A 13909-nucleotide genomic window follows, 5' to 3' on the forward strand; every position below is an offset into this window, starting at 1 on the left:
TTGGGTCTAAGTCCTCAGATCTGTCACTATGTCAGTCATGATCGCTTGATCTCAGCCCCTCTTCCATTCCCCTTATCCAAAGATCACTGAACCTCATCTTACGAAAGCTCTTCAGGCTCTAATTGTTTTCCAGATAATCCATGAAAGGAAAATCAGCCTCTTCCTTTGGAGACACTGTCCTATCAGATTACAGAGTGGCTTGTCCAAACCAGTTGCTACTTTGCCGAATTCCCCAGAAAAAGCCATTGCTGCAGACCCTACAAAGCATCTACATAAAACAATTTCAAGTCAGCACTAACAATTATTTATATTCAGAGAAATATGTCTATTTTTGCAGATTTTGTTTCCTTTGGGAAAAATATGAAAAATGGTGGGTCAATTATACTCTTGAATTGATTAATGCAGTACTTATAAATGTCTGTTTTGCACACCACAAGGGCCAATTTCCTTATATTTTACATCCTTCCTTCCCCTGCACGTCCCTGGAGTCATGCTCACTGCAATCTGCCCTTAAAGGCTATTTTTGCCATATTTGAGAAAATGGATTTTTCTCCTTGGATGTCCTAACATAATTTCCTCTTTCTCTTGCATTCAAAGAAATTCTGGTTGTAAAACAAAGGCAATCAAGTAGATCTTTTTTTTCTTTAAATTATGGGGCTTCTTGGAAGCCTCGTGGTTACATTGCAATGGGAGTGGGAGGGAGCAGCAGGCAGTGGTCCAGGCCCCCCAGTACTCATTTCAACTAGATCAGCTCCTTTGTTGGGGGGAAAAAAATCTGCTTTATATATTAAGCTGCAACATAAATATTGTGTGAACAAAGAGTTTCACTGTTAAAATAATATTCAAACCTTCTCAATGAGAAGATCTCTAAGGCCTCATTCAGCTCTACAACCCACTCTGACAAAGCAACTCTCCATTACTACGGATAAGTGCAAAACAGAAGATCCCAGACTTAATTACAATCCATGTAAAACACCTGAGACTAAAGCTCCAGGGGCCGGCCCTGTGGCCGAGTGGTTGAGTTCGCAGGCTCTGCTTCGATGGCCCGGGGTTTTGCGGGTTCGGATCCTGGGCATGGACATGGTGCCATTCATTGGGGCATGCTGAGGTGGCGTCCCACATGCCACAGCTGGAGGGACCCACAACTAAAATATACAACTGTGTACTCGGGGGATTTGGGGAGAAAGAACAGAAAGAAAAAAAAAAAGAAAAGACTGGCAACCGTTGTTAGCTCAGGTGGCAATCTTAAAAAAAAAAAAAGTACTCCAGCTGCCCAAGGACATCAGGCTCCGAAAACATTTTAGGGCAATAATCCATCAAGACTGGCATTAGAAAGAATAGTGGATTCAAAGTCAACAAATATTTGTTCTGATTCTAGCTCTATATTACTTAGGCAAATCAATTCACCTATTACACAACTTAGATTTCTCATCTAAAAATTGTTTCGGAGGGGAGAGCTATTTTCAGGTACTAAGACTACATTATGATCTAGGATATTCTTCTCTACGATATCCTACAGAAAAAAAAAATCCTCCCCTATAATCACCATATCCCTTTCTTGGTCTGCTTCTTGGTGAGACTAAGCATCTTCTTTCTAAAGAGAATCAGCTCTTCCCCTCCAGCCACCATCAGTTCACCTCCTAGTTTCCTTCTTCCTTATAGGTGTTCCTATGCTCATATTCCTCAGCCTTTCTACATCTGCACCAGCACCAAGGCTTACACCCAGGAGAACTGCTATAAATGACCAATGGACAAACTTCTTTTCTACTTTTTCTAATTAAGTACTGTGACTAGAGGAGAACTGACTGATAAATACATGGATTCCTTCACAGACAAAAATATGCAAACTCCTCAGCATCTTCCACTGGACTCAATTTTCAGGCCCCTTTATGCAAAAAACATCTTATTTGCATATGTCACATGAGACTGCTCAACATAAAAGTTTAGTATATGGCTTATCAAGATATCTAACCCATAAAAGCCAATCTAAAAATCACTGAATCTTTAAATTAAAAGACAATTTGCACAATATCAGATCTGACCATCCTCATTCTCCCTTCCCAGAGGAACATCTGTTCTAAGTAGCTATAATGTTTTAGGATCAGTCTCAGCTATAAGTCCCTGTTTCTTATTTTGAGCTGAATGCTATTATTCCATAACTTTCAATAAATTAGTCTTCACTCTTCCTTTTGCCAACAACACGTTAAAAATTTCTCTGGCACGAGACAATCCTTTTAATATATGAAATTGATGTCATCTTAAATATTCTCTTTTGTAGGCTTTCACCAAATTCTTTAACTGTTCCTCATAGGGTAAGTTTGGAATCACCTAAAAATTTCTGTCACATTCCTTTGGACATATTCCAGCTTCTAAAAATATCACTTGAGTGAATGGATTTGTAAATTAAAAACACTTTCATTGAATTGAAAAACAATGATCTCAAAGAAAAGTCAATAAACAGAGTGAATTAATTAAGCAATGCCCTTACTGATTAATTTTTTACACTGTCTTTCAAATCAGAAAGTATTTTAAAAATTAGTTTCATGGATTTAAAGTCTTAACCTAATCCTGTGTACACTTGCATAGATCTTAATCAATTAAATTTTAAATGGATTAGGTTTAGTAAAAGGCAACATCTTTTGCATGTCTACTACATAAATCAGGTGCTATGCAAGGTACCTTGCATTTATTACTGCCGTTAATTCTCAGAATAGACCCTCAAAGTAGTTATCATTAACTCCATTTTGCAGTTGGGAAATTTAAGGCTCAGAATTACTATGAAACATTCAAATATTCAAAGCTTAGTGTTTTTTAAACTTTTTCTTGACGACAATCTACATTTTAGATTATGATCCATTTTTATGTCACACCCACACACAAAACACATGCGCATACACAAGTCTATCTCTGAAACAAAAAGTTGTTGAAATAATATGACATGTTTTATCCTTTCCTAGTCTATTTCTCTGAAACATTATATCTTATTATTTAAGAAAGATAACAGACATGTCCCACTAATTGTATCCCACCAAGGTATCCTGATCCACAATCAGAAAAACACTGACTGACCTACCAGATGGCCGAATTCAAGTCTTTCTGATTTCAAGTTCTTTCCACCATGTAACCTTTACTTGACACATTTTAATCCTAGACACCAGTTCAAAATCGTCACAAAATTTCATTAACTTGAATTCTCCCTCCTGTTGGTGATTAAGCTGTGTACAGATGATGGGAAGTTTGGTCTCAAGTTTTCACAAAATGGGAGAGCCTTTAGTGTTCAGAGTCTCCTCCCTTGTTTAGGGGAATGCTTTCCCAATGCCAATAAATGGCCCAACTGCTTATGTGCGGGGGTCAAAAAAAAAAAAAAAAAAAACCCCTACAGAAACTACCAAAACACTAGCAGTAAAAATGACAACAGAGTCCAGTTAGTGACATTGATGCGTGCAAATCACTGATACTTTTTAACTGATAGACTAACTGACTCTCTAGACATGACATGAGTTTGGAAGGGGGAATATGTGAATTAATGTAATTTTAGATTAATTTCCCTCGTCATCTCAAGGGGTCCTTGTAGTAAAGTGCTGGTAGCGTAAGATTTTAGAATGGTGATTGATGTTGTAGGGTAAGACTTTGATGGATTTAAGTGATTACTTTACCTGGAACATGCTTATGTTGGTAACCAGCATCTATTATTTGGACACAGAATCAATATATCAATTAACCATAGGATGATAAACTCTGCACTCTCATCTGGAGCACAGTCCCATGTTGCATTCTAGGGACTTTAACATAGGAGGAAATTATCTTGTGATTTTTCTAATGATGTTCTTAAAATAAGCCTATTGGTTAGAAATACAGATTCACAAAAGTCTTTCTCAAAAAGAAAAAGAAAATGGTTTCTTCTCTTGTTTTTTTCCCTCTAGTTCCTCTAACTGGAAAAACAGTTTTAGTCTGGTAAAGTTGCCAGTTGCTCCATCTAAAGGCAATTTAACTAGTGTTTGCAGTGGCTAAATCCACCCAGTTTGCCTAGGCCCGTTCTGTCGTGAAGATTGATAGTCCTGAGTCCTGGCAACGGCCTTAGTCCCAGGCAAACCAGGACAGTTGGTCACCCTACAAGTGTTCGAAGAGGATTTTATTTTTGGTGAGGAAAATTTGCCCTGAGGTAACATCTGTTGCCCATCCTCCTTTTTTTTTTTTTTCGCTTGATGAAGATTAGCCCTGAGCCAACATGGCTGATGAATGGAGTAGGTCTGCAGCTAAGCAGAGCATGCGGAACTTTAACTACTCGGCCACTGGGCCAGCCCTGGTAGTGCATTTTTAATTTAAAGCATGTGGGCATGCTGTGGGCACCTCCAAACAAGCTGCAAATTTAATAGGCCTGAATGATCAATGATCCATGTTATCAGTATATGTCCAAATGTTGAAAGTAGAATATCCCAATCTATTTTGTATAGGAGAAATAACTGTATTTAAACTCATTCATCAAATATTTCTGGACTGGAAAGTTAATCATTTAAAAGTTGTAAGAAAATCACATTTTAAAAGAAGTGCTATAAGTATTTAATGAAAGAAACCCTATATATTTTTTCAAGAAAGTCCACAATGTAAGTTAAGCTGATGAAACTTCTTTAATTTTCCCTGGAAGTGGTATATATTTATGCATCTGAAAAAATGAAATGAGAAGAAACTGATATCAGAAAACAGAGACATGGGCTTCAAGTAAATATTTAAATTATCTCTGAATTTGGATTATCCTGAAAAAGCACTGATAAAACAAAATTATATCATTTTTTTATACTTACAGTAAGGACAGTGATGGACTGAATTTAAGCCTTAAAGTAAATTCTAGGTTTTAAGTTTTAAAAGAATGTTTGAACAAAGGAGCAGAAACTTGAGAGAGAAGCACAAATAAATAATGATGTTACCTTCATGTTTATGTTAAGTTGTCAGGGAACTATTGGAAGGTCAAGATGCAATGAACAGAATGGAAGGTAGGATTGTACAATGGGGAGCAGTGAAAAGACAAGCAGCTTCTGATAAAGAGATGTGCTTATAGACTGCAGATGATGGCTAGAAGAAGAAGATTTGATGAGCATCTGGCTGAGGGGTGGAAAAAACATGGGAGGGCTTATGAGTCTTCAGTTGAAAGCCACAGATTTGGGGGATGGGAAAAAGGAGAGGAAGATATGACCAGATTGTGGTGTTGCCACGGAAGCAGAGGTCTAAGAAGGAAAAACAGGTCAGCCACTAACAACCAGTGTGCCAAACAATTTGAAGAAAAGCAAAATGACCAAGTTTATCTTTAACCTTCGCCCCTGGAAGAACAATAAAACCTGTGACAAGGGCAGCTTTCGTAGAACTGAGGGATGATGGCACAGAGAAGTTGATGACATCAATGGTACATCAGAAGCACATACACAAGGCAACTTTTGTTGTCAGTTGAGTCAGTTCTTCAATTCACTGTTTAATAACTTCATTTCTAGCATATCTGACCAAAAATTTAGAACTAAATGATATTAGGAAAAGTTCTATATAAATATACTGGAGTGAGTGCTATAAACCTCATTCTATCAGAAATAATTGTACGAAGTTAAAGCAACAGATGGGCAGTTAAAGTAAAACAGAAACAAAGATATTCTCTGTTCAGACACTGCCAACTGTCATCACTTGGTCTCCAAAGCAGTAATTGACAGAAAACAGTCTCACTGATATTCCATAAGCTTTGGAGGTTATGTCCCCATATGGCAAGGTCTCCACTGTCAAAACCTCATTATATAATGACTGTTAAGTGTCTGGTCCGAAAGTGCCTTTATTAATGCTAGAAACTAAAAGAATGCTTGCTCTTTTTCTCTAAGTGTTCAATAACTAAAAAATTGTTTAAGTCTTATGAAAAATGGTAAAACTCTTCCATGCTATCCAAGGATTTTCAATGATTCAGGTTAAATCATTTAAAAAAAAGTCATTTAGCAAAAATTCCAAAAGAACAGCGGGAATATATGTTCAAATGCTTTATTCTTTGAAAAACATTATAAACATATTTCGGGTTGTAGCTAAGTGCTATAAATGTGGAAGTTTCAAATTTCCATTTGCACTCTTAACTTTACAGCACAGCTTTATGAAGGTCTAAAGAACTTGGCAGCCAACTAAAGGGATGAGTTTAAGTCCTTGAGGAAGTTCAGAGAATAGGTTAGTGATTCAGCATCCTTTAGCTGAGATGCCACGGAGAATAGGTGAAGGTGATTAGCCAGATTAAAGGCATTATGTTCATTTATAATTGGCCAAAATAATTCTAGTATACACTATCTTTGATAGTGATTAAGAAACACTGACTTATTTCAGTCTACCAAGATACATATGAATAATCTAGTATACATTTTTGAGATGACTACAGAGATTACTGGACTCTCTATATAACATCTCATCAATGAAAAGCTGTGAGTACTGTAGGCAGAGACATAAAGAAGACCATGTTTAGCTTTAGAAGCCAAATGTTTCCTGAAGAATGGTGCAGTCATTGAGTCACATACTGCCAGGAGATTAGGAAGTCGGCTAAGAATTCATGGCTAGATTTGGGAAGGTGGAGGTTGTTGGTAACTTTGACAAGAATGACTTTGTGGGTGTGGTGGGGAAAGAAAGCTTAGTCTGAGAAAGTTGAGGAGTCAACTGGAGTGAAGGAAGTGGGGAGAACAAGTACTAACAATACTTGCAGGAAAGAATTCATCTAGGGAAGTGGAGAAACATCATAGTAGATGAAGGGGCCACAAGAGCATTTCCTTTACTACAAAGGTAAGGATTTCAATATGTTTATATGTTGACAAGAATGTCCAGTGGGAAGGAGAAATGGAAGAAACAAGAGAGAACATGGTAACTCAAGAAAGCACAGTCTTTGCATATGAGAGAAGAATTGGGCTTAGACAGCAGGAAGAGTTCATTGCTTGTAAGGAGAGGGCAGGCACAGTATATAGGTGTACACGCAAGCAGGATGGCAGATCTGATGGCATGAAGATGAGCTAGTTCTCCACTATCTTCTATTTTCACAGTGAAATAAGAAGCAAGGGCACCAGCTAGGAGTGAGATGAGGGTTGAGAGCGCTGAAGGATTGAGGAGTCAGGGGAAGATATGAAATAGTCATCTTAGAGCACAAGAGAGCAAACTGAGTAGGAAAAGTAACTGAATTTCAGACCAATTCTCAGGATCTACTTAAGACTCTAATTTAAATATTTTAAATAAAAGTAGCTATGCTGATAGAAGAAACACTGGACAAAGAAAGCGGGCATTTTGGTTCTATCACCAATTTTGCCACTTACTGGACACATGTCTTTAGGTAAGGCATCAAACTTCTCTGGGCCTCAGTTTGCTCATCAAGCAGCATATCTGCTACCACTTGGAGGCACCCAGAAATGCACAGCGTACTTTGGATTGTCCTGGAAACTACTGGCTTTTAGAACTCCAGGTCCCAGAGTCCTCAATGTCCTTTAGTGTAGGGAAGAATCCTGTAAGACATGACTGTCCCTCCCAAATCTCCAGCAGTACTCCCCACCGTGAGAAACACAGGGGCAGAGGATCACACCATGCGTCCTTCCAACTCAAAGAGTCTAACTGTAACTTTAGGTGTCCATGTCAGTGGAAGCTTACACTGATGGATAAACCACACACCCATTTAATTCACACTATCAATCCTCCCCCTCACTCCCCAAAGCAGTTTTTAGACTGAAAATAGGCTGCTAACGAGGCAAAATGAACAGAAGTTGAGTTTGCCCTTGTTATTTCCTCGCGGCTTAGAGGTACTAATGAGCAGTGAAACAGTCTATAGATTACAGCCAGGAAAAGGAAGAGCCAGCACAGGGTGATCCTGAAATGAAAAATCAGCCCTCTATTATCATGGAAACCGTTGTCACTAACTATCATAATAATTAAACAGAAGTGCTGCCAGCAAGAGAGCCCAATAGTAGCAAAGAAAGTTTGGTACACAGGTATCACCAGTGTGGTATTAGATAGCATCTCACTACCATAAATAGAGAAAAAATTAATTTTAATTAATTTGACCATGACGCCCCCAACATGAACTGAGAATGAGTTGACAAGGACAGGGCAATTATTAAAGGCAATATGTCAAATTCTACTCAAAAGATCAGTGGGGTGCTGCAGGCATTGCTATTACCGACCTTTCTAGCTGACACCTTCATTAATGATGTGTAAGAGGAAAACCAGCATGTGAATGGATTTTCAAAAATGATTCTACTGAGGGAGATATTCCAAATGCTAGCTTCCAACATCACAGTAATAACTTAAGTAGAAATGAATACAGAGGTTCCTGGGAAGATTTCAAATTCAAGGCAGGCAATTATATAGTGAGATAACACAGATGAGAAAAATTCTAGGTGAAAATCTTAAATAGTAGGATGGTAATTCCTGAAAAGAAAAACCAGTGATTACATAGTTCTCAAATAGTTTTATTACTCACATTTATTGACTAAAATGCCTGGCAGATATTATAAACACGACCGTTTCATCTACAGACTATAATCAAATATAGTACAAATATACAAATTGACAATGTGCTTTGTTTTTGACTTTTCAAAAATTAAAAAAAACATTTTTGGTATAATTTTTTTTGAGGTGAAATTCACCTAACATAAAATTAACCGTTTTAAAATGAGTAATTCAGTAGCAATTAATATAGTCACAATGTTGTGCAACCACCACGTCTAACTAGTTCCAAAACATTTTCGTCACTCTGAAAGGAAACCCTGTGCACATCAAGCAGTTGCTCTGCCTCCCCCCTGCTCTAGCCCCTGAAAGCCACCAATCTGTGTATGCTCTCTATGGATTTATGTATTCAGGGCATTTTATTTAAATAAAATCATACAATATGTGACCCTCTACGTTTGGTTTCATTCACTTAGCATAATATTTTCAAGACGCATCCACCTTGCAGCATACAGTACTTCATTCTGTTTTATGGCTGAAGCCAATGTGCCTTAGAATTGCAGTGTTAATTTCAAAGCATGGCATGGACCTACCTCTCAGTTCTGAGTGACAACAATAAGCAGAGCCCAGCAGAAATCCAGCAAAATCTAGCCTACTCTGATGAGTACAACTCTTAAGGAAAGAGGAGCAAAAAAGAGCCTATTTTATTAATTTTACTACTAGGAATCATTCATGAAATGGAAGATGCTACTATTAGAAAGCCCTTTCTTTGCTTCCTAAGTGACATTCAGATCTTTACTAAGGAGACATAATTATTGAGGAGCTGGAAGGTTTGGAATTCCCTACCTAGGATGTAGAAGGTGCTCAGAAAATGTCTGTTGAATGAATTACAGTAGGAATCAAAGAGATTACATGGTATTTTGGTGTTTGTTTTTTATCTCCAACTAGGGCTGATGCAATATCGTTTACATGAACAGAGGGAGTTGTTTCTGTGTCCGGTGTCAATCACATTGATTCTCAAAGTTATCATAAACCTGGTTCTAAACTGGTAGTTTGATCCACACCAGGGCTGGTGGAGCAGGTTGCTTTTGTATGAAATGTCCTCAGTCGGCTGCAGAAAATGTCAGAGAAGATTTTCCTTTTTCCTTTTTTAGTCCACATCTCCATCCTGTGGGATCTTGACTCTAACAACATCTAGTACAGAATTTCTATATTTTTATTAGCTGTCAAAGATACAGCAATTTATGAAACAGAATATTGGTCTTAACTGTCATTTTCCATGCTATGATTTTAAGTCACACTTTTCCTATTATTTGGTTTACACGCTTATGATTTAATTGAAAAAATACTTTCTTATTATGAAACCTGTAATGGGGAACTTCTTTTAAGAACTTCAGTCCACTGAACTGAAGAGGGATAGCTATCTAACCTGATTCCCTAATGATACCTTGGAGGAAAAAAATAAGCCCTTTCTATATTGCAAGAGTTTGCAGAAAGAATACTAAGAAGCTGAGAGACCGTTTACAATGTATAAATTTTCCTCCAAGGAGACATTTTGTTCTCTTTTATATTTTAGATAGTTAGGCAAAAACATTATGCAAAATAACTGAAATTTAACTCTTTGCTTGTGTCTGTCTTTTCATACATGTGTATTTTAAAAACTGTGGTCATTTTATTTGCTCAGTTTAAGTGAGATGGCAATTCATTCCTGCAGAAATTAATAGTTGTGCAAAGAGCAACTGGAATATAATTAGCTTATGACAAAAAGCTCAATCCCATGCCTATGAAAATATGTTAAATAGCTAAAATAGCTATAAATTGAAGATAAATTATTTACATCCTTTAATGTAACTGCAGTCATGTATAAAACCAAATTGCATCCACATAAAAATGAAATTTGGGGGGCCAAAATCAGTTATTTGGAATATAGTTATAATAGAAGATACAGAACAAGAAGCACATATATTCAACAGAGCAGGATTTTATAAACACTTGCATAGTCCAGAAAAATCAAACCAGATATAATACTGAGACACAAAACAACACATGTTCAGTGTAAAATTTGATGAATCTATAAAATTGGATGGAACAATGCCCCAAACTCTTGCAGCTTCCAAACTGCAGGGCAGTCTTGGTTGTGATGGCACTTTGCCACATAACAGAGATAAAAGAGATTTACAGTGCAGCAGGAGGCAGAACAAAGACATTTTTAAAGGTAGAAGATTCATGAATTATAGAAGAAGCAAAAGAGGCCAGTAAAAGAGGAGGCATGATGCTCTTCACAAGACCACCTTGCTGGAAGCCCACGACATCCACCATTATTCCAACATGCCACCATGAGACAGACAGGTAGTCTCTAGAAAGCTTTATATCAAATCCTGTAGCAGCAAACACTGGCATCCACAGATTACATGATTACTTCATAACTGGATTTTGACTATTGGGAAATGATTACTGGAAAGGAGGAAGAAAGCTTCATGTTTCTAGGAAATAAAGTTCTGGTAAAACGATAGCTGCCTATTTGCACAGTACCCATTGTGGTTTTGTTGTTTAACATTCTCATCCGCACATACACAGTTGACCTTTACCAGTGATGGTTTTTTAACTTCATTCTACCTGATGTTGGTCCAAGAGTGATGAAATAATCTATTTTCCCCATCAAATATGTGATAATTTAAAAGAAATAGGATAACCATAACAAGAAAAGAGGTGAAAGTCTTGAGCAGGAAACCCAAACACATATATGAGAAATGGGTAAGAAATACGAACTAATGTTCAATCACATTAGAAATAAAATAAACACACGGGCAATGAGGCATCATTTGTAACACTGGATTGACAAAGTGTTCAGATAAGGCACTTAAGAGTAGAAGGGGAGAAAACAAGATTAAGATGGTGAGGAATAAATAGGAGGGGAGAAAGTAATGACAGCAAATGTAGAGAACGTTTTCAATTGTTTAGCTTCAGAAGAAGAGAAACAGTGCTAGCTGGAGGGGACTAGACGGGCAAAGGGAGGGTGTATGTTTTTAGATGGGAGATACTTGAGTTAAGCTGAAATGCAAAAGGAAGCCACTGGTAAAGGTTAGAGAGAGGGGAAAAGAAGTGGTGCCAGGGAAAGAATCCTAGAGAGAAAGAGATGGCACAGGACAGGTGGAGGGATGTCTCTTAGGCAAGAGGAGGGCCAGGCCGAAGATGGAGCAAGTTTAACATTCCTAAGCCCAGTAACCTGTTACTACCAGTGGCTTTTAGCAAATGCCATGTACGTTCAGAAGCAAATCTCTGGCAGGTAAAAGGATGTGCTACTCCATTGTAACACAAGAAGCAATTCAATTCAAAGAATTCATTATAAGGAATTAACATATATATAACATATTAACATATAAATAAAATATATTTATATAGACTCTCTCTATATATACTATATATATACATATACACACACCATATATAGTTTTATATACACAGTCTGGCAAGCAGAATCAGATTCAGCAGCAAGTATTTATCAGAAAGAATGTAGATTTTAGAGTCACACAGACATGGGTTTGAATTCTGGCCCTGCCAGTTTCTAGCTCATTCTTATTCATTGCTGCATTTTTGACATTCAGTATAGCAGCTGGCTTAATAAATATTTGTTGAAGGAATAAATGAATAAACTTTCCTGACTTCTTGAGCTTTGGCTCCCTTATTGGTAAATGGAAGTAATAATACTTCTAACTCAAGTGTGTTACGAGGAATAGAAATAACATATTAAAGCAGTAATTCAGTGTCTGGCACTTAATTGGAGCTATGTGGTAAATATTAATAACAGTAAAAACGTTATTATTTGAAGAATTAAGAGAAAGGTTATATAAATCAGAACTTTATTATTCTTAAAATCTGAACTACACCATTAATATGATCCATTTAAAATATTTTTTACTTCGAGAAATTTTTCCAGAATTTTTACTAAAGTGACATAATAGATATTGATGTGTTATTTCCCCAGTTTGAGTCCTTTGGAGGTGCCAACTACAATGATCCAACGTGCTATAGAAATTACTACTGAAGCACAAGCATAATAGAACTGTTGCCATAGAAATGCTATTTCTCCAATTTGCTTTCTTCATTTGGATGTGCTTTCTTCATAAAAGAGTAAAAAAAAAAAAAAAGAAAACCCAAAAAATAAAAACACTGAGAGTAATTTCTGTTTTTTAATTAAATTTTTCTTTTTCTGCCTTTTAAAATAACATGCCTAATGAAAAACAAAAATCAATAAGCAGAGCCAGAATATTCACCACCACCTCCAAGTTAAAAGATTAATCTATAATTCAATATAAAATTGGTAAAAGTCCTTTTACCCCCATACTGATCTCTGGTTTTAACTATATAAAATCTATCAAACAATAAATATTTTTAAAATGTAGAATGGAAAGAGGGACAGAGCAACCCATATACATGTCAGATCATCTACAAACATAAATCCATCCTATGCCCAAGTTGTGTCTCTTCTATACTCTTTTCCTGTGTTGTACATGTACTGAATATGAAGCAACGCCTTTATTTGCAAACATATTTGTCTGGACACGTGTACTGGGCTGAATAGTGTCCAGCAAGAGATATGTTCAAGTCCTAATCCCAGGTAGCTGAGAATGAGACCTTATTTGGAAACAGGGTCTTTGCAGGTGTAGTTAAGGATCTTGTGATTAGATCATCCTGGATTTAGGGTGAGCCCTAAATCCAATGACTTGTGTCCTTACAAGAGAAGAGAAAGGAAGATTTGGGACACAAATACACAGAGAAAAAAGGCCATGTGAAGACAGAGGCAGACAATAGAGTAACGTAGCTACTAGCTAAGGAACCCAAGGATTATTGGGAGCCACCAGAATCTAGGAGAGAGTCATGGAACGGAAGTCTCCCTCAGAGAGGAAGCAACCTGCTAACACTTTGATTTTGGACCTCTGGCCTTGAGAACTGTGAATGAATGAATTTCTGTTGTTTTAAGCCATCAAGTGAGGTAATTTGTTACAGCAGACCTAAGAAACTAATACAACATGCAACAAGGAAAGGGAAGTAGGAAAGCGATCTTTGTTGAGCACTGACTATGCTAAATGCTGTGTATTTAATCTCACAAAACCTGGAGGAAAAATTGCCCCCTTTTACAGAGGAAGAACTTAAGGATCAGAGAAGGAACTTTCTCGAAAATTATCACAACTCAAATTCTAACAGAGACTGGTTCAGATTAATCATGGATTAAAGTAAAAAATATTTTTGTTTGAGTGATATTTTAAGTATTACGTGCTTTTGTAAACATATTCTTCCTTAACAGCATGGCAATTGCTTCTAAAAAAACTATTGCATTTTAAAACAATTTTTCTTTCCATATTTATATTTTAATAAAATAGTTTAAAACCAATTATTTTATATAAAAATCAACTGTACTTTTAATGGATTAGCAATGAACATTTGGAAATTGAATTTAAAAATTTTCAATATCATCAAA

General features: G+C 36.7%; 1 protein-coding gene across 2 annotated transcripts in view; it reads right to left on the reverse strand.

The window, feature by feature from the left end:
• PDGFD (platelet derived growth factor D) overlaps window positions 1–13909 on the reverse strand; it is a 214454-nt gene that overhangs the window by 113682 nt on the left and 86863 nt on the right. The gene's annotated exons all lie outside the window — the stretch shown is intronic.

This window comes from Equus przewalskii, chromosome 6 (assembly GCF_037783145.1).
Source record: "Equus przewalskii isolate Varuska chromosome 6, EquPr2, whole genome shotgun sequence".
Taxonomy (NCBI): Eukaryota; Metazoa; Chordata; class Mammalia; order Perissodactyla; family Equidae; genus Equus; species Equus przewalskii.